At 37.9% G+C, this 20,025-nt stretch overlaps 3 non-coding genes across 3 annotated transcripts; all 3 read left to right on the top strand.

Annotated features, from left to right (window-relative positions):
- Positions 1–782: 782 nt before the first annotated feature.
- On the top strand, positions 783–855 carry trnal-caa (transfer RNA leucine (anticodon CAA)). The gene has a single exon. It is a non-coding gene; the product is annotated as a tRNA-Leu (tRNA).
- A 3,414-nt stretch (positions 856–4,269) lies between these two features.
- Positions 4,270–4,342, top strand: trnal-caa (transfer RNA leucine (anticodon CAA)). Its single transcript has one exon. It is a non-coding gene; the product is annotated as a tRNA-Leu (tRNA).
- A 4,449-nt stretch (positions 4,343–8,791) lies between these two features.
- trnal-caa (transfer RNA leucine (anticodon CAA)) lies at positions 8,792–8,864 on the top strand. The gene has a single exon. It is a non-coding gene; the product is annotated as a tRNA-Leu (tRNA).
- Positions 8,865–20,025: the final 11,161 nt, after the last annotated feature.

Below are 20,025 nucleotides of genomic sequence, written 5' to 3' on the forward strand. Positions count from 1 at the left end.
TTTAGCACGGTGGTTTCAACATCACTGTCAAAATCTGATTTTCGGTAGCAATATTTTTTTTCTTCTTTTTGGACATTTTTGCAAGAAGGGCCTCGTTAGTGCAGTAGGTTGCGCGTCAGTCTCATAATCTGAAGGTCGTGAGTTCGATCCTCACACGGGGCAGCAAAGCTTTCCAAAAGAGTGTTGGCTGAAGGTGAGAATGAATTCACAGTTGTTTTGGACTTTCACACAATACATACTTTTGTCAAGGTGGATACCACATCTTAAGGTCCATATCGATATGTATTACTTTAGAATGAAATCAATCTTTTTGTCTCAGGGGTTGTAGAATTTCAGACCATACATATATTTTGGCACGGTGGTTTCAACATCACTGTCAAAATTCGGTATCAATATATATTTTTTCTTTTTGGAAATTTTGCAAGAAGGGCCTCGTTAGCGCAGTAGGTAGCGCGTCAGTCTCATAATCTGAAGGTCGTGATTCGATCATCACACGGGGCAGCAAAGCTTTTCAAAAGAGTGTTGGCTGAAGATGAAGTGAAAATGAATTCACTGTCATTTTGGACTTTCAGACATTACATACTTTTGTCAAGGTGGATACCACATCTTAAGGTCCATATCGATATCTATTACTTTAGAATGAAATCAATCTTTTTGTCTCAGGGGTTGTCTAATTTCAGACCATACATATATTTTGGCACGGTGGTTTCAACATCACTGTCAAAATCTGAAGTTCGGTATCAATATTTTGTTTCTTCTTTTTGGACAGTTCTGCAAGAAGGGCCTCGTTAGCGCAGTAGGTAGTGCGTCAGTCTCAAAATCTGAAGGTCGTGAGTTCGATCCTCACACGGGTTAGCAAAGCTTTCCAAAAGAGTGTTGGCTGAAGGTGAGAAAGAATTCAGAGTTTTTTTGGACTTTCACACAATACATACTTTTGTCAAGGTGGATACCACATCTTAAGGTCCATATCGATATGTATTACTTTAGAATGAAATCAAACTTTTTGTCTCAGGGGTTGTAGAATTTCAGACCATACATATATTTTGGCTCGGTGGTTTCAACATCACTGTCAAAATCTGAATTTCGGTATCAATATTTTGTTTCTTCTTTTTGGACATTTTTGCAAGAAGGGCCTCGTAGCGCAGTAGGTATTGTGTCAGTCTCATAATCTGAAGGTTGTGATTTTGATCCTCACACGGGGCAGCAAAGCTTTTCAAAAGAGTGTTGGCTGAAGATGAAGTGAAAATGAATTCACTGTTGTTTTGGACTTTCACACAATACATACTTTTGTCAAGGTGGATACCACATCTTAAGGTCCATATCGATATGTATTACTTTAGAATGAAATCAATCTTTTTGTCTCAGGGCTTGTAGAATTTCAGACCATACATATATTTTAGCACGGTGGTTTCAACATCACTGTCAAAATCTGAAGTTCGGTATCAATATATATTTTTTCTTTTTGGAAATCTTTGCAAGAAGGTCCTCGTTAGCGCCGTAGGTAGCCCGTCAGTCTCATAATCTGAAGGTCGTGAGTTAGATCCTCACACGGGGCAGCAAAGCTTTTCAAAAGAGTGTTGGGTGAAAATGAATTCACTGTTGTTTTGGAATTTCACACAATACATACTTTTGTCAAGGTGGATACCACATCTTAAGGTAGATATCGATATGTATTACTTTAGAATGAAATCAATCTTTTTGTCTCACAGGTTGTAGAATTTCGGACCATACATATATTTTGGCACGGTGGTTTCAACATCACTGTCAAAATCTGAAGTTCGGTATCAATATATATTTTTTCTTTTTGGAAATTTTTGCAAGAAGGGCCTCGTTAGCGCAGTAGGTAGCGCGTCATTCTCATAATCTGAAGGTCGTGAGTTCGATCTTCACACGGGGCAGCAATGCTTTTCAAAAGACAGTTTTGGCTGAAAATGAATTCTCTGTCGTTTTGGACTTTCACACAATACATACTTTTGTCAAGGTGGATACCACATCTTAAGGTCCATATCGATATGTTTTACTTTAGAATGAAATCAATCTTTTTGTCTCACAGGTTGTAGAATTTCAGACCATACATATATTTTGGCACGGTGGTTTCAACATCACTGTCAAAATCTGAAGTTCGGTATCGATATATATTTTTTCTTTTTGGAAATTTTTGCAAGAAGGGCCTCGTTAGCGCAGTAGGTAGCGCGTCAGTCTCATAATCTGAAGGTCGTGAGTTCGATCCTCACACGGGGCAGCAAAGCTTTTCAAAAGAGTGTTGGGTGAAAATGAAGTCACTGTTCTTCTGGACTTTCACACAATACATACTTTTGTCAAGGTGGATACCACATCTTAAGGTCCATATCGATATGTATTACTTTAGAATGAAATCAATCTTTTTGTCTCACAGGTTGTAGAATTTCAGACCATACATATATTTTGGCACGGTGGTTTCAACATCACTGTCAAAATCTGAAGTTCGGTATCAATATATATATATTTTCTGTTTGGACATTTTTGCAAGAAGGGACTCGTTAGCGCAGTAGGTAGCGCGTCAGTCTCATAATCTGAAGGTCGTGAGTTCGATCATCAGACGTGGCAGCAAAGCTTTTCAAAAGAGTGTTGGCTGAAGATGAAGTGAAAATGAATTCACTGTTGTTTTGGACTTTCACACAATACATATTTTTGTCAAGGTGGATACCACATCTTAAGGTAGATATCGATATGTTTTACTTTAGAATGAAATCAATCTTTTTGTCTCAGGGCTTGTAGAATTTCAGACCACACATATATTTTAGCACGGTGGTTTCAACATCACTGTCAAAATCTGAATTTCGGTAGCAATATTTTTTTTCTTATTTTTGGACATTTTTGCAAGAAGGGCCTCGTTAGCGCAGTAGGTAGCGCGTCAGTCTCATAATCTGAAGGTCTTGAGTTCGATCCTCACACGCGGCAGCAAAGCTTTTCAAAATAGTGTTGGCTGATGATGAAGTGAAAATGAATTCACTGTTGTTTTGGACTTTCACACAATACATACTTTTGTCAAGGTGGATACCACATCTTAAGGTCCATATCGATATGTATTACTTTAGAATGAAATCAAACTTTTTGTCTCAGGGGTTGTAGAATTTCAGACCATACATATATTTTGGCTCGGTGGTTTCAACATCACTGTCAAAATCTGAATTTCGGTATCAATATTTTGTTTCTTCTTTTTGGACATTTTTGCAAGAAGGGCCTCGTAGCGCAGTAGGTATTGTGTCAGTCTCATAATCTGAAGGTTGTGATTTTGATCCTCACACGGGGCAGCAAAGCTTTTCAAAAGAGTGTTGGCTGAAGATGAAGTGAAAATGAATTCACTGTTGTTTTGGACTTTCACACAATACATACTTTTGTCAAGGTGGATACCACATCTTAAGGTCCATATCGATATGTATTACTTTAGAATGAAATCAATCTTTTTGTCTCAGGGCTTGTAGAATTTCAGACCATACATATATTTTAGCACGGTGGTTTCAACATCACTGTCAAAATCTGATTTTCGGTAGCAATATTTTTTTTCTTCTTTTTGGACATTTTTGCAAGAAGGGCCTCGTTAGTGCAGTAGGTTGCGCGTCAGTCTCATAATCTGAAGGTCGTGAGTTCGATCCTCACACGGGGCAGCAAAGCTTTCCAAAAGAGTGTTGGCTGAAGGTGAGAATGAATTCACAGTTGTTTTGGACTTTCACACAATACATAATTTTGTCAAGGTGGATACCACATCTTAAGGTCCATATCGATATGTATTACTTTAGAATGAAATCAATCTTTTTGTCTCAGGGGTTGTAGAATTTCAGACCATACATATATTTTGGCACGGTGGTTTCAACATCACTGTCAAAATTCGGTATCAATATATATTTTTTCTTTTTTGGAAATTTTGCAAGAAGGGCCTCGTTAGCGCAGTAGGTAGCGCGTCAGTCTCATAATCTGAAGGTCGTGATTTCGATCCTCACACGGGGCAGCAAAGCTTTTCAAAAGAGTGTTGGCTGAAGATGAAGTGAAAATGAATTCACTGTCATTCTGGACTTTCAGACATTACATACTTTTGTCAAGGTGGATACCACATCTTAAGGTCCATATCGATATCTATTACTTTAGAATGAAATCAATCTTTTTGTCTCAGGGGTTGTCTAATTTCAGACCATACATATATTTTGGCACGGTGGTTTCAACATCACTGTCAAAATCTGAAGTTCGGTATCAATATTTTGTTTCTTCTTTTTGGACAGTTCTGCAAGAAGGGCCTCGTTAGCGCAGTAGGTAGTGCGTCAGTCTCAAAATCTGAAGGTCGTGAGTTCGATCCTCACACGGGTTAGCAAAGCTTTCCAAAAGAGTGTTGGCTGAAGGTGAGAAAGAATTCAGAGTTTTTTTGGACTTTCACACAATACATACTTTTGTCAAGGTGGATACCACATCTTAAGGTCCATATCGATATGTATTACTTTAGAATGAAATCAAACTTTTTGTCTCAGGGGTTGTAGAATTTCAGACCATACATATATTTTGGCTCGGTGGTTTCAACATCACTGTCAAAATCTGAATTTCGGTATCAATATTTTGTTTCTTCTTTTTGGACATTTTTGCAAGAAGGGCCTCGTAGCGCAGTAGGTATTGTGTCAGTCTCATAATCTGAAGGTTGTGATTTTGATCCTCACACGGGGCAGCAAAGCTTTTCAAAAGAGTGTTGGCTGAAGATGAAGTGAAAATGAATTCACTGTTGTTTTGGACTTTCACACAATACATACTTTTGTCAAGGTGGATACCACATCTTAAGGTCCATATCGATATGTATTACTTTAGAATGAAATCAATCTTTTTGTCTCAGGGCTTGTAGAATTTCAGACCATACATATATTTTAGCACGGTGGTTTCAACATCACTGTCAAAATCTGATTTTCGGTAGCAATATTTTTTTTCTTCTTTTTGGACATTTTTGCAAGAAGGGCCTCGTTAGTGCAGTAGGTTGCGCGTCAGTCTCATAATCTGAAGGTCGTGAGTTCGATCCTCACACGAGGCAGCAAAGCTTTCCAAAAGAGTGTTGGCTGAAGGTGAGAATGAATTCACAGTTGTTTTGGACTTTCACACAATACATAATTTTGTCAAGGTGGATACCACATCTTAAGGTCCATATCGATATGTATTACTTTAGAATGAAATCAATCTTTTTGTCTCAGGGGTTGTAGAATTTCAGACCATACATATATTTTGGCACGGTGGTTTCAACATCACTGTCAAAATTCGGTATCAATATATATTTTTTCTTTTTTGGAAATTTTGCAAGAAGGGCTTCGTTAGCGCAGTAGGTAGCGCGTCAGTCTCATAATCTGAAGGTCGTGAGTTCGATCCTCACATGGGGCAGCAAAGCTTTTCAAAAGACAGTGTTGGCTGAAGATGAAGTGAAAATGAATTCTCTGTTGTTCTGGACTTTCACACAAGACATACTTTTATCAAGGTGGATACCACATCTTAAGGTCCATATCGATATGTATTACTTTAGAAAGAAATCAATCTTTTTCTCTCAGGGGTTGTAGAATTTCAGACCATACATATATTTTGGCACGGTGGTTTCAACATCACTGTCAAAATCTGAAGTTCGGTATCAATATATTTTTTTTCTTTTTGGAAATTTTTGCAAGAAGGGCCTCGTTAGCGCAGTAGGTAGAGCGTCAGTCTCATAATCTGAATGTCGTGAGTTTGATCCTCACACGGGGCAGAAAAGCTTTTCAAAATAGTGTTGGCTGAAGATGAAGTGAAAATGAATTCACTGTCATTCTGGACTTTCAGACATTACATACTTTTGTCAAGGTGGATACCACATCTTAAGGTCCATATCGATATGTATTACTTTAGAATGAAATCAATCTTTTTGTCTCACAGGTTGTAGAATTTCGGACCATACATATAATTTGGCACGGTGGTTTCAACATCACTGTCAAAATCTGAAGTTCGGTATCAATATATTTTTTTTCTTTTTGGAAATTTTTGCAAAAGGGCCTCGTTAGCGCAGTAGGTAGCGCGTCAGTCTCATAATCTGAAGGTCGTGAGTTCGATCCTCACACGGGGCAGCAAAACTTTTCAAAAGACAGTGTTGGCTGAAAAAGAATTCTCTGTCGTTTTGGACTTTCACACAATACATACTTTTGTCAAGGTGGATACCACATCTTAAGGTCCATATCGATATGTTTTACTTTAGAATGAAATCAATCTTTTTGTCTCACAGGTTGTAGAATTTCGGACCATACATATATTTTGGCACGGTGGTTTCAACAACACTGTCAAAATCTGAAGTTCGGTATCAATATATATTTTTTCTTTTTGGAAATTTTTGCAAGAAGGGCCTCGTTAGCGCAGTAGGTAGCCCGTCAGTCTCATAATCTGAAGGTCGTGAGTTCAATCTTCACACGGGGCAGCAATGCTTTTCAAAAGACAGTGTTGGCTGAAAATCGATTCTCTGTCGTTTTGGACTTTCACACAATACATACTTTTGTCAAGGTGGATACCACATCTTAATGTCCATATCGATATGTTTTACTTTAGAATGAAATCAATCTTTTTGTCTCACAGGTTGTAGAATTTCAGACCATACATATATTTTGGCACGGTGGTTTCAACATCACTGTCAAAATCTGAAGTTCGGTATCAATATATTTTTTATCTTTTTGGAACTTTTTGCAAGAAGGGCCTCGTTAGCGCAGTAGGTAGCGCGTCAGTCTCATAATCTGAAGGTCGTGAGTTAGATCCTCACACGGGGCAGCAAAGCTTTTCAAAAGAGTGTTGGGTGAAAATGAATTCACTGTTGTTTTGGAATTTCACACAATACATACTTTTGTCAAGGTGGATACCACATCTTAAGGTAGATATCGATATGTATTACTTTAGAATGAAATCAATCTTTTTGTCTCACAGGTTGTAGAATTTCGGACCATACATATATTTTGGCACGGTGGTTTCAACATCACTGTCAAAATCTGAAGTTCGGTATCAATATATATTTTATCTTTTTGGAAATTTTTGCAAGAAGGGCCTCGTTAGCGCAGTAGGTAGCGCGTCAGTCTCATAATCTGAAGGTCGTGAGTTCGATCTTCACACGGGGCAGCAATGCTTTTCAAAAGACAGTGTTGGCTGAAAATGAATTCTCTGTCTTTTTGGACTTTCACACAATACATACTTTTGTCAAGGTGGATACCACATCTTAAGGTCCATATCGATATGTTTTACTTTAGAATGAAATCAATCTTTTTGTCTCACAGGTTGTAGAATTTCAGACCATACATATATTTTGGCACGGTGGTTTCAACATCACTGTCAAAATCTGAATTTCGGTATCAATATTTTGTTTCTTCTTTTTGGACATTTTTGCAAGAAGGGCCTCGTTAGCGCAGTAGGTATTGTGTCAGTCTCATAATCTGAAGGTTGTGATTTTGATCCTCACACGGGGCAGCAAAGCTTTTCAAAAGAGTGTTGGCTGAAGATGAAGTGAAAATGAATTCACTGTTGTTTTGGACTTTCACACAATACATACTTTTGTCAAGGTGGATACCACATCTTAAGGTCCATATCGATATGTATTACTTTAGAATGAAATCAATCTTTTTGTCTCAGGGCTTGTAGAATTTCAGACCATACATATATTTTAGCACGGTGGTTTCAACATCACTGTCAAAATCTGATTTTCGGTAGCAATATTTTTTTTCTTCTTTTTGGACATTTTTGCAAGAAGGGCCTCGTTAGTGCAGTAGGTTGCGCGTCAGTCTCATAATCTGAAGGTCGTGAGTTCGATCCTCACACGGGGCAGCAAAGCTTTCCAAAAGAGTGTTGGCTGAAGGTGAGAATGAATTCACAGTTGTTTTGGACTTTCACACAATACATAATTTTGTCAAGGTGGATACCACATCTTAAGGTCCATATCGATATGTATTACTTTAGAATGAAATCAATCTTTTTGTCTCAGGGGTTGTAGAATTTCAGACCATACATATATTTTGGCACGGTGGTTTCAACATCACTGTCAAAATTCGGTATCAATATATATTTTTTCTTTTTTGGAAATTTTGCAAGAAGGGCTTCGTTAGCGCAGTAGGTAGCGCGTCAGTCTCATAATCTGAAGGTCGTGAGTTCGATCCTCACACGGGTTAGCAAAGCTTTCCAAAAGAGTGTTGGTTGAAGGTGAGAATGGATTCAGAGTTTTTTTGGACTTTCACACAATACATACTTTTGTCAAGGTGGATACCACATCTTAAGGTCCATATCGATATGTTTTACTTTAGAATGAAATCAATCTTTTTGTCTCACAGGTTGTAGAATTTCAGACCATACATATATTTTGGCACGGTGGTTTCAACATAACTCTCAAAATCTGAAGTTCGGTATCAATATATTTTTTTTCTTTTTGGGACTTTTTGCAAGAAGGGCCTCGTTAGCGCAGTAGGTAGCGCGTCAGTCTCATAATCTGAAGGTCTTGAGTTCGATCCTCACACGCGGCAGCAAAGCTTTTCAAAATAGTGTTGGCTGATGATGAAGTGAAAATGAATTCACTGTTGTTTTGGACTTTCACACAATACATACTTTTGTCAAGGTGGATACCACATCTTAAGGTCCATATCGATATGTATTACTTTAGAATGAAATCAATCTTTTTGTCTCACAGGTTGTAGAATTTCGGACCATACATATATTTTGGCACGGTGGTTTCAACATCACTGTCAAAATCTGAAGTTCGGTATCAATATTTTGTTTCTTCTTTTTGGACACTTCTGCAAGAAGGGCCTCGTTAGCGCAGTAGGTAGTGCGTCAGTCTCAAAATCTGAAGGTCGTGAGTTCGATCCTCACACGGGTTAGCAAAGCTTTCCAAAAGAGTGTTGGCTGAAGGTGAGAAAGAATTCAGAGTTTTTTTGGACTTTCACACAATACATACTTTTGTCAAGGTGGATACCACATCTTAAGGTCCATATCGATATGTATTACTTTAGAATGAAATCAATCTTTTTGTCTCACAGGTTGTAGAATTTCGGACCATACATATATTTTGGCACGGTGGTTTCAACATCACTGTCAAAATCTGAAGTTCGGTATCAATATATATTTTTTCTTTTTGGAAATTTTTGCAAGAAGGGCCTCGTTAGCGCAGTAGGTAGCCCGTCAGTCTCATAATCTGAAGGTCGTGAGTTCAATCTTCACACGGGGCAGCAATGCTTTTCAAAAGACAGTGTTGGCTGAAAATGAATTCTCTGTCGTTTTGGACTTTCACACAATACATACTTTTGTCAAGGTGGATACCACATCTTAAGGTCCATATCGATATGTTTTACTTTAGAATGAAATCAATATTTTTGTCTCACAGGTTGTAGAATTTAGGACCATACATATATTTTGGCACGGTGGTTTCAACATCACTGTCAAAATCTGAAGTTCGGTATCAATATATATTTTTTCTTTTTGGAAATTTTTGCAAGAAGGGCCTTGTTAGCGCAGTAGGTAGCCCGTCAGTCTCATAATCTGAAGGTCGTGAGTTCAATCTTCACACGGGGCAGCAATGCTTTTCAAAAGACAGTGTTGGCTGAAAATCGATTCTCTGTCGTTTTGGACTTTCACACAATACATACTTTTGTCAAGGTGGATACCACATCTTAAGGTCCATATCGATATGTTTTACTTTACAATGAAATCAATCTTTTTGTCTCACAGGTTGTAGAATTTCAGACCATACATATATTTTGGCACGGTGGTTTCAACATCACTGTCAAAATCTGAAGTTCGGTATCAATATATTTTTTATCTTTTTGGAAATTTTTGCAAGAAGGGCCTCGTTAGCGCAGTAGGTAGCGCGTCAGTCTCATAATCTGAAGGTCGTGAGTTAGATCCTCACACGGGGCAGCAAAGCTTTTCAAAAGAGTGTTGGGTGAAAATGAATTCACTGTTGTTTTGGACTTTCACACAATACATACTTTTGTCAAGGTGGATACCAAATCTTAAGGTAGATATCGATATGTATTACTTTAGAATGAAATCAATCTTTTTGTCTCACAGGTTGTAGAATTTCGGACCATACATATATTTTGGCACGGTGGTTTCAACATCACTGTCAAAATCTGAAGTTCGGTATCAATATATATTTTATCTTTTTGGAAATTTTTGCAAGAAGGGCCTCGTTAGCGCAGTAGGTAGCGCGTCAGTCTCATAATCTGAAGGTTGTGAGTTCGATCTTCACACGGGGCAGCAATGCTTTTCAAAAGACAGTGTTGGCTGAAAATGAATTCTCTGTCTTTTTGGACTTTCACACAATACATACTTTTGTCAAGGTGGATACCACATCTTAAGGTCCATATCGATATGTTTTACTTTAGAATGAAATCAATCTTTTTGTCTCACAGGTTGTAGAATTTCAGACCATACATATATTTTGGCACGGTGGTTTCAACATCACTGTCAAAATCTGAAGTTCGGTATCAATATATATTTTTTCTTTTTGGAACTTTTTGCAAGAAGGGCCTCGTTAGCGCAGTAGGTAGCGCGTCAGTCTCATAATCTGAAGGTCGTGAGTTCGATCCTCACACGGGGCAGCAAAGCTTTTCAAATGAGTGTTGGGTGAAAATGAATTCTCTGGACTTTCACACAATACATAGTTTTGTCAAGGTGGATACCACATCTTAAGGTCCATATCGATATGTATTACTTTAGAATGAAATCAATCTTTTTGTCTCAGGGGTTGTAGAATTTCAGACCATACATATGTTTTGGCACGGTGGTTTCAACATCACTGTCAAAATCTGAATTTCGGTATCAATATTTTGTTTCTTCTTTTTGGACATTTTTGCAAGAAGGGTCTCGTTAGTGCAGTAGGTAGCGTGTCAGTCTCATAATCTGAAGGTTGTGATTTTGATCCTCACACGGGGCAGCAAAGCTTTTCAAAAGAGTGTTGGCTGAAGATGAAGTGAAAATGAATTCACTGTTATTTTGGACTTTCACACAATACATACTTTTGTCAAGGTGGATACCACATCTTAAGGTCCATATCGATATGTATTACTTTAGAATGAAATCAATATTTTTGTCTCACAGGTTGTAGAATTTCAGACCATACATATATTTTGGCACGGTGGTGAATTCACTGTTCTTCTGGACTTTCACACAATACATACTTTTGTCAAGGTGGATAGCACATCTTAAGGTCCATATCGATATGTATTACTTTAGAATGAAATCAATCTTTTTGTCTCAGGGGTTGTAGAATTTCAGACCATACATATATTTTGGCACGGTGGTTTCAACATCACTGTCAAAATCTGAAGTTCGGTATCAATATATATATATTTTCTGTTTGGACATTTTTGCAAGAAGGGCCTCGTTAGCGCAGTAGGTAGCGCCTCAGTCTCATAATCTGAAGGTCGTGAGTTCGATCATCAGACGTGGCAGCAAAGCTTTTCAAAAGAGTGTTGGCTGATGATGAAGTGAAAATGAATTCACTGTTGTTTTGGACTTTCACACAATACATACTTTTGTCAAGGTGGATACCACATCTTAAGGTCCATATCGATATGTATTACTTTAGAATGAAATCAAACTTTTTGTCTCAGGGGTTGTAGAATTTCAGACCATACATATATTTTGGCTCGGTGGTTTCAACATCACTGTCAAAATCTGAATTTCGGTATCAATATTTTGTTTCTTCTTTTTGGACATTTTTGCAAGAAGGGCCTCGTTAGCGCAGTAGGTAGTGTGTCAGTCTCATAATCTGAAGGTTGTGATTTTGATCCTCACACGGGGCAGCAAAGCTTTTCAAAAGAGTGTTGGCTGAAGATGAAGTGAAAATGAATTCACTGTTGTTTTGGAATTTCACACAATACATACTTTTGTCAAGGTGGATACCACATCTTAAGGTCCATATCGATATGTATTACTTTAGAATGAAATCAATCATTTTGTCTCAGGGCTTGTAGAATTTCAGACCATACACATATTTTAGCACGGTGGTTTCAACATCACTGTCAAAATTTGGTATCAATATATATTTGTTCTTTTTTGAAAATTTTGCAAGAAAGTCCTCGTTAGCGCAGTAGGTAACGCGTCAGTCTCATAATCTGAAGGTCGTGAGTTCGATCCTGACACGGGTTTGCAAAGCTTTCCAAAAGAGTGTTGGCTGAAGGTGAGAATGAATTCACAGTTCTTTTGGACTTTCACACAATACATACTTTTGTCAAGGTGGATACCACATCTTAAGGTCCATATCGATATGTTTTACTTTAGAATGAAATCAATCTTTTTGTCTCACAGGTTGTAGAATTTCAGACCATACATATATTTTGGCACGGTGGTTTCAACATCACTGTCAAAATCTGAAGTTCGGTATCAATATATATTTTTTCTTTTTGGAACTTTTTGCAAGAAGGGCCTTGTTAGCGCAGTAGGTAGCGCGTCAGTCTCATAATCTGAAGGTCGTGAGTTCGATCCTCACACGGGGCAGCAAAGCTTTTCAAAAGACAGTGTTGGCTGAAGATGAAGTGAAAATGAATTCACTGTTATTTTGGACTTTCACACAATACATACTTTTGTCAAGGTGGATACCACATCTTAAGGTCCATATCGATATGTATTACTTTAGAATGAAATCAATCTTTTTGTCTCACAGGTTGTAGAATTTCAGACCATACATATATTTTGGCACGGTGGTGAATTCACTGTTATTTTGGACTTTCACACAATACATACTTTTGTCAAGGTGGATACCACATCTTAAGGTCCATATCGAGGGCCTCGTTAGCGCAGTAGGTAGCGCGTCAGTCTCATAATCTGAAGGTCGTGAGTTCGATCCTCACATGGGGCAGCAAAGCTTTTCAAAAGAGTGTTGGCTGAAGATGAAGTGAAAATGAATTCACTGTCATTCTGGACTTTCAGACATTACATACTTTTGTCAAGGTGGATACCACATCTTAAGGTCCATATCGATATCTATTACTTTAGAATGAAATCAATCATTTTGTCTCAGGGCTTGTAGAATTTCAGACCATACATATATTTTGGCACGGTGGTTTCAACATCACTGTCAAAATCTGAAGTTCGGTATCAATATATATATATTTTCTGTTTGGACATTTTTGCAAGAAGGGCCTCGTTAGCGCAGTAGGTAGCGCCTCAGTCTCATAATCTGAAGGTCGTGAGTTCGATCATCAGACGTGGCAGCAAAGCTTTTCAAAAGAGTGTTGGCTGATGATGAAGTGAAAATGAATTCACTGTTGTTTTGGACTTTCACACAATACATACTTTTGTCAAGGTGGATACCACAACTTAAGGTCCATATCGATATGTATTACTTTAGAATGAAATCAAACTTTTTGTCTCAGGGGTTGTAGAATTTCAGACCATACATATATTTTGGCTCGGTGGTTTCAACATCACTGTCAAAATCTGAATTTCGGTATCAATATTTTGTTTCTTCTTTTTGGACATTTTTGCAAGAAGGGCCTCGTTAGCGCAGTAGGTACTGTGTCAGTCTCATAATCTGAAGGTTGTGATTTTGATCCTCACACGGGGCAGCAAAGCTTTTCAAAAGAGTGTTGGCTGAAGATGAAGTGAAAATGAATTCACTGTTGTTTTGGACTTTCACACAATACATACTTTTGTCAAGGTGGATACCACATCTTAAGGTCCATATCGATATGTATTACTTTAGAATGAAATCAATCTTTTTGTCTCAGGGCTTGTAGAATTTCAGACCATACACATATTTTAGCACGGTGGTTTCAACATCACTGTCAAAATTCGGTATCAATATATATTTGTTCTTTTTTGAAAATTTTGCAAGAAGGGCCTCGTTAGCGCAGTAGGTACCGCGTCAGTCTCATAATCTGAAGGTCGTGAGTTCGATCCTGACACGGTTTAGCAAAGCTTTCCAAAAGAGTGTTGGCTGAAGGTGAGAATGAATTCACAGTTTTTTTGGACTTTCACACAATACATACTTTTGTCAAGGTGGATACCACATCTTAAGGTCCATATCGATATGTTTTACTTTAGAATGAAATCAATCTTTTTGTCTCACAGGTTGTAGAATTTCAGACCATACATATATTTTGGCACGGTGGTTTCAACATCACTGTCAAAATCTGAAGTTCGGTATCAATATATTTTTTTTCTTTTTGGAACTTTTTGCAAGAAGGGCCTTGTTAGCGCAGTAGGTAGCGCGTCAGTCTCATAATCTGAAGGTCGTGAGTTCGATCCTCACACGGGGCAGCAAAGCTTTTCAAAAGACAGTGTTGACTGAAGATGAAGTGAAAATGAATTCTCTGTTGTTCTGGACTTTCACACAATACATACTTTTGTCAAGGTGGATACCACATCTTAAGGTCCATATCGATATCTATTACTTTAGAATGAAATCAATCTTTTTGTCTCAGGGGTTGTCTAATTTCAGACCATACATATATTTTGGCACGGTGGTTTCAACATCACTCTCAAAATCTGAAGTTCGGTATCAATATATATTTTTTCTTTTTGGAACTTTTTGCAAGAAGGGCCTCGTTAGCGCAGTAGGTAGCGCGTCAGTCTCATAATCTGAAGGTCGTGAGTTCGATCCTCACACGGGCCAGCAAAGCTTTTCAAAAGAGTGTTGGGTGAAAATGAATTCACTGTTCTTCTGGACTTTCACACAATACATACTTTTGTCAAGGTGGATAGCACATCTTAAGGTCCATATCGATATGTATTACTTTAGAATGAAATCAATCTTTTTGTCTCAGGGGTTGTAGAATTTCAGACCATACATATATTTTGGCACGGTGGTTTCAACATCACTGTCAAAATCTGAAGTTCGGTATCAATATATATATATTTTCTGTTTGGACATTTTTGCAAGAAGGGCCTCGTTAGCGCAGTAGGTAGCGCCTCAGTCTCATAATCTGAAGGTCGTGAGTTCGATCATCAGACGTGGCAGCAAAGCTTTTCAAAAGAGTGTTGGCTGATGATGAAGTGAAAATGAATTCACTGTTGTTTTGGACTTTCACACAATACATACTTTTGTCAAGGTGGATACCACATCTTAAGGTCCATATCGATATGTATTACTTTAGAATGAAATCAAACTTTTTGTCTCAGGGGTTGTAGAATTTCAGACCATACATATATTTTGGCTCGGTGGTTTCAACATCACTGTCAAAATCTGAATTTCGGTATCAATATTTTGTTTCTTCTTTTTGGACATTTTTGCAAGAAGGGCCTCGTTAGCGCAGTAGGTAGTGTGTCAGTCTCATAATCTGAAGGTTGTGATTTTGATCCTCACACGGGGCAGCAAAGCTTTTCAAAAGAGTGTTGGCTGAAGATGAAGTGAAAATGAATTCACTGTTGTTTTGGACTTTCACACAATACATACTTTTGTCAAGGTGGATACCACATCTTAAGGTCCATATCGATATGTATTACTTTAGAATGAAATCAATCTTTTTGTCTCAGGGCTTGTAGAATTTCAGACCATACACATATTTTAGCACGGTGGTTTCAACATCACTGTCAAAATTCGGTATCAATATATATTTGTTCTTTTTTGAAAATTTTGCAAGAAGGTCTTCGTTAGCGCAGTAGGTACCGCGTCAGTCTCATAATCTGAAGGTCGTGAGTTCGATCCTGACACGGTTTAGCAAAGCTTTCCAAAAGAGTGTTGGCTGAAGGTGAGAATGAATTCACAGTTTTTTTGGACTTTCACACAATACATACTTTTGTCAAGGTGGATACCACATCTTAAGGTCCATATCGATATGTTTTACTTTAGAATGAAATCAATCTTTTTGTCTCACAGGTTGTAGAATTTCAGACCATACATATATTTTGGCACGGTGGTTTCAACATCACTGTCAAAATCTGAAGTTCGGTATCAATATATATTTTTTCTTTTTGGAACTTTTTGCAAGAAGGGCCTTGTTAGCGCAGTAGGTAGCGCGTCAGTCTCATAATCTGAAGGTCGTGAGTTCGATCCTCACACGGGGCAGCAAAGCTTTTCAAAAGACAGTGTTGACTGAAGATGAAGTGAAAATGAATTCTCTGTTGTTCTGGACTTTCACACAATACATACTTTTGTCAAGGTGGATACCACATCTTAAGGTCCATATCGATATGTATTACTTTAGAATGAAATCAATCTTTTTGTCTCAGGGGTTGTAGAATTTCAGACCATACATATATTTTGGCACGGTGGTTTCAACATCACTGTCAAAATTCGGTATCAATATATATTTTTTCTTTTTTGAAAATTTTGCAAGAAGGGCCTCGTTAGCGCAGTAGGTAGCGCGTCAGTCTCATAATCTGAAGGTCGTGAGTTCGATCCTCACATGGGGCAGCGAAGCTTTTCAAGAGAGTGTTGGCTGAAGATGAAGTGAAAATGAATTCACTGTCATTCTGGACTTTCAGACATTACATACTTTTGTCAAGGTGGATACCACATCTTAAGGTCCATATCGATATCTATTACTTTAGAATGAAATCAATATTTTTGTCTCAGGGGTTGTCTAATTTCAGACCATACATATATTTTGGCACGGTGGTTTCAACATCACTCTCAAAATCTGAAGTTCGGTATCAATATATATTTTTTCTTTTTGGAACTTTTTGCAAGAAGGGCCTCGTTAGCGCAGTAGGTAGCGCGTCAGTCTCATAATCTGAAGGTCGTGAGTTCGATCCTCACACGGGGCAGCAAAGCTTTTCAAAAGAGTGTTGGGTGAAAATGAATTCACTGTTCTTCTGGACTTTCACACAATACATACTTTTGTCAAGGTGGATAGCACATCTTAAGGTCCATATCGATATGTATTACTTTAGAATGAAATCAATCTTTTTGTCTCAGGGGTTGTAGAATTTCAGACCATACATATATTTTGGCACGGTGGTTTCAACATCACTGTCAAAATCTGAAGTTCGGTATCAATATATATATATTTTCTGTTTGGACATTTTTGCAAGAAGGGCCTCGTTAGTGCAGTAGGTAGCGCCTCAGTCTCATAATCTGAAGGTCGTGAGTTTGATCATCAGACGTGGCAGCAAAGCTTTTCAAAAGAGTGTTGGCTGATGATGAAGTGAAAATGAATTCACTGTTGTTTTGGACTTTCACACAATACATACTTTTGTCAAGGTGGATACCACATCTTAAGGTCCATATCGATATGTATTACTTTAGAATGAAATCAATCTTTTTGTCTCAGGGCTTGTAGAATTTCAGACCATACACATATTTTAGCACGGTGGTTTCAACATCACTGTCAAAATTCGGTATCAATATATATTTGTTCTTTTTTGAAAATTTTGCAAGAAGGTCTTCGTTAGCGCAGTAGGTACCGCGTCAGTCTCATAATCTGAAGGTCGTGAGTTCGATCCTGACACGGTTTAGCAAAGCTTTCCAAAAGAGTGTTGGCTGAAGGTGAGAATGAATTCACAGTTTTTTTGGACTTTCACACAATACATACTTTTGTCAAGGTGGATACCACATCTTAAGGTCCATATCGATATGTTTTACTTTAGAATGAAATCAATCTTTTTGTCTCACAGGTTGTAGAATTTCAGACCATACATATATTTTGGCACGGTGGTTTCAACATCACTGTCAAAATCTGAAGTTCGGTATCAATATATATTTTTTCTTTTTGGAACTTTTTGCAAGAAGGGCCTTGTTAGCGCAGTAGGTAGCGCGTCAGTCTCATAATCTGAAGGTCGTGAGTTCGATCCTCACACGGGGCAGCAAAGCTTTTCAAAAGACAGTGTTGACTGAAGATGAAGTGAAAATGAATTCTCTGTTGTTCTGGACTTTCACACAATACATACTTTTGTCAAGGTGGATACCACATCTTAAGGTCCATATCGATATGTATTACTTTAGAATGAAATCAATCTTTTTGTCTCAGGGGTTGTAGAATTTCAGACCATACATATATTTTGGCACGGTGGTTTCAACATCACTGTCAAAATTCGGTATCAATATATATTTTTTCTTTTTTGAAAATTTTGCAAGAAGGGCCTCGTTAGCGCAGTAGGTAGCGCGTCAGTCTCATAATCTGAAGGTCGTGAGTTCGATCCTCACATGGGGCAGCGAAGCTTTTCAAGAGAGTGTTGGCTGAAGATGAAGTGAAAATGAATTCACTGTCATTCTGGACTTTCAGACATTACATACTTTTGTCAAGGTGGATACCACATCTTAAGGTCCATATCGATATCTATTACTTTAGAATGAAATCAATATTTTTGTCTCAGGGGTTGTCTAATTTCAGACCATACATATATTTTGGCACGGTGGTTTCAACATCACTCTCAAAATCTGAAGTTCGGTATCAATATATATTTTTTCTTTTTGGAACTTTTTGCAAGAAGGGCCTCGTTAGCGCAGTAGGTAGCGCGTCAGTCTCATAATCTGAAGGTCGTGAGTTCGATCCTCACACGGGGCAGCAAAGCTTTTCAAAAGAGTGTTGGGTGAAAATGAATTCACTGTTCTTCTGGACTTTCACACAATACATACTTTTGTCAAGGTGGATAGCACATCTTAAGGTCCATATCGATATGTATTACTTTAGAATGAAATCAATCTTTTTGTCTCAGGGGTTGTAGAATTTCAGACCATACATATATTTTGGCACGGTGGTTTCAACATCACTGTCAAAATCTGAAGTTCGGTATCAATATATATATATTTTCTGTTTGGACATTTTTGCAAGAAGGGCCTCGTTAGTGCAGTAGGTAGCGCCTCAGTCTCATAATCTGAAGGTCGTGAGTTTGATCATCAGACGTGGCAGCAAAGCTTTTCAAAAGAGTGTTGGCTGATGATGAAGTGAAAATGAATTCACTGTTGTTTTGGACTTTCACACAATACATACTTTTGTCAAGGTGGATACCACATCTTAAGGTCCATATCGATATGTATTACTTTAGAATTAAATCAAACTTTTTGTCTCAGGGGCTGTAGAATTTCAGACCATACATATATTTTGGCTCGGTGGTTTCAACATCACTGTCAAAATCTGAATTTCGGTATCAATATTTTGTTTCTTCTTTTTGAACATTTTTGCAAGAAGGGCCTCGTTAGCGCAGTAGGTAGTGTGTCAGTCTCATAATCTGAAGGTTGTGATTTTGATCCTCACACGGGGCAGCAAAGCTTTTCAAAAGAGTGTTGGCTGAAGATGAAGTGAAAATGAATTCACTGTTGTTTTGGACTTTCACACAATACATACTTTTGTCAAGGTGGATACCACATCTTAAGGTCCATATCGATATGTATTACTTTAGAATGAAATCAATCTTTTTGTCTCAGGGCTTGTAGAATTTCAGACCATACACATATTTTAGCACGGTGGTTTCAACATCACTGTCAAAATTCGGTATCAATATATATTTGTTCTTTTTTGAAAATTTTGCAAGAAGGGCCTCGTTAGCGCAGTAGGTACCGCGTCAGTCTCATAATCTGAAGGTCGTGAGTTCGATCCTGACACGGTTTAGCAAAGCTTTCCAAAAGAGTGTTGGCTGAAGGTGAGAATGAATTCACAGTTTTTTCGGACTTTCACACAATACATACTTTTGTCAAGGTGGATACCACATCTTAAGGTCCATATCGATATGTTTTACTTTAGAATGAAATCAATCTTTTTGTCTCACAGGTTGTAGAATTTCAGACCATACATATATTTTGGCACGGTGGTTTCAACATCACTGTCAAAATCTGAAGTTCGGTATCAATATATTTTTTTTCTTTTTGGAACTTTTTGCAAGAAGGGCCTTGTTAGCGCAGTAGGTAGCGCGTCAGTCTCATAATCTGAAGGTCGTTAGTTCGATCCTCACACGGGGCAGCAAAGCTTTTCAAAAGACAGTGTTGACTGAAGATGAAGTGAAAATGAATTCTCTGTTGTTCTGGACTTTCACACAATACATACTTTTGTCAAGGTGGATACCACATCTTAAGGTCCATATCGATATGTATTACTTTAGAATGAAATCAATCTTTTTGTCTCAGGGGTTGTAGAATTTCAGACCATACATATATTT

Source organism: Oncorhynchus kisutch, unplaced genomic scaffold (assembly GCF_002021735.2).
Source record: "Oncorhynchus kisutch isolate 150728-3 unplaced genomic scaffold, Okis_V2 scaffold1177, whole genome shotgun sequence".
NCBI classification, from domain to species: Eukaryota; Metazoa; Chordata; class Actinopteri; order Salmoniformes; family Salmonidae; genus Oncorhynchus; species Oncorhynchus kisutch.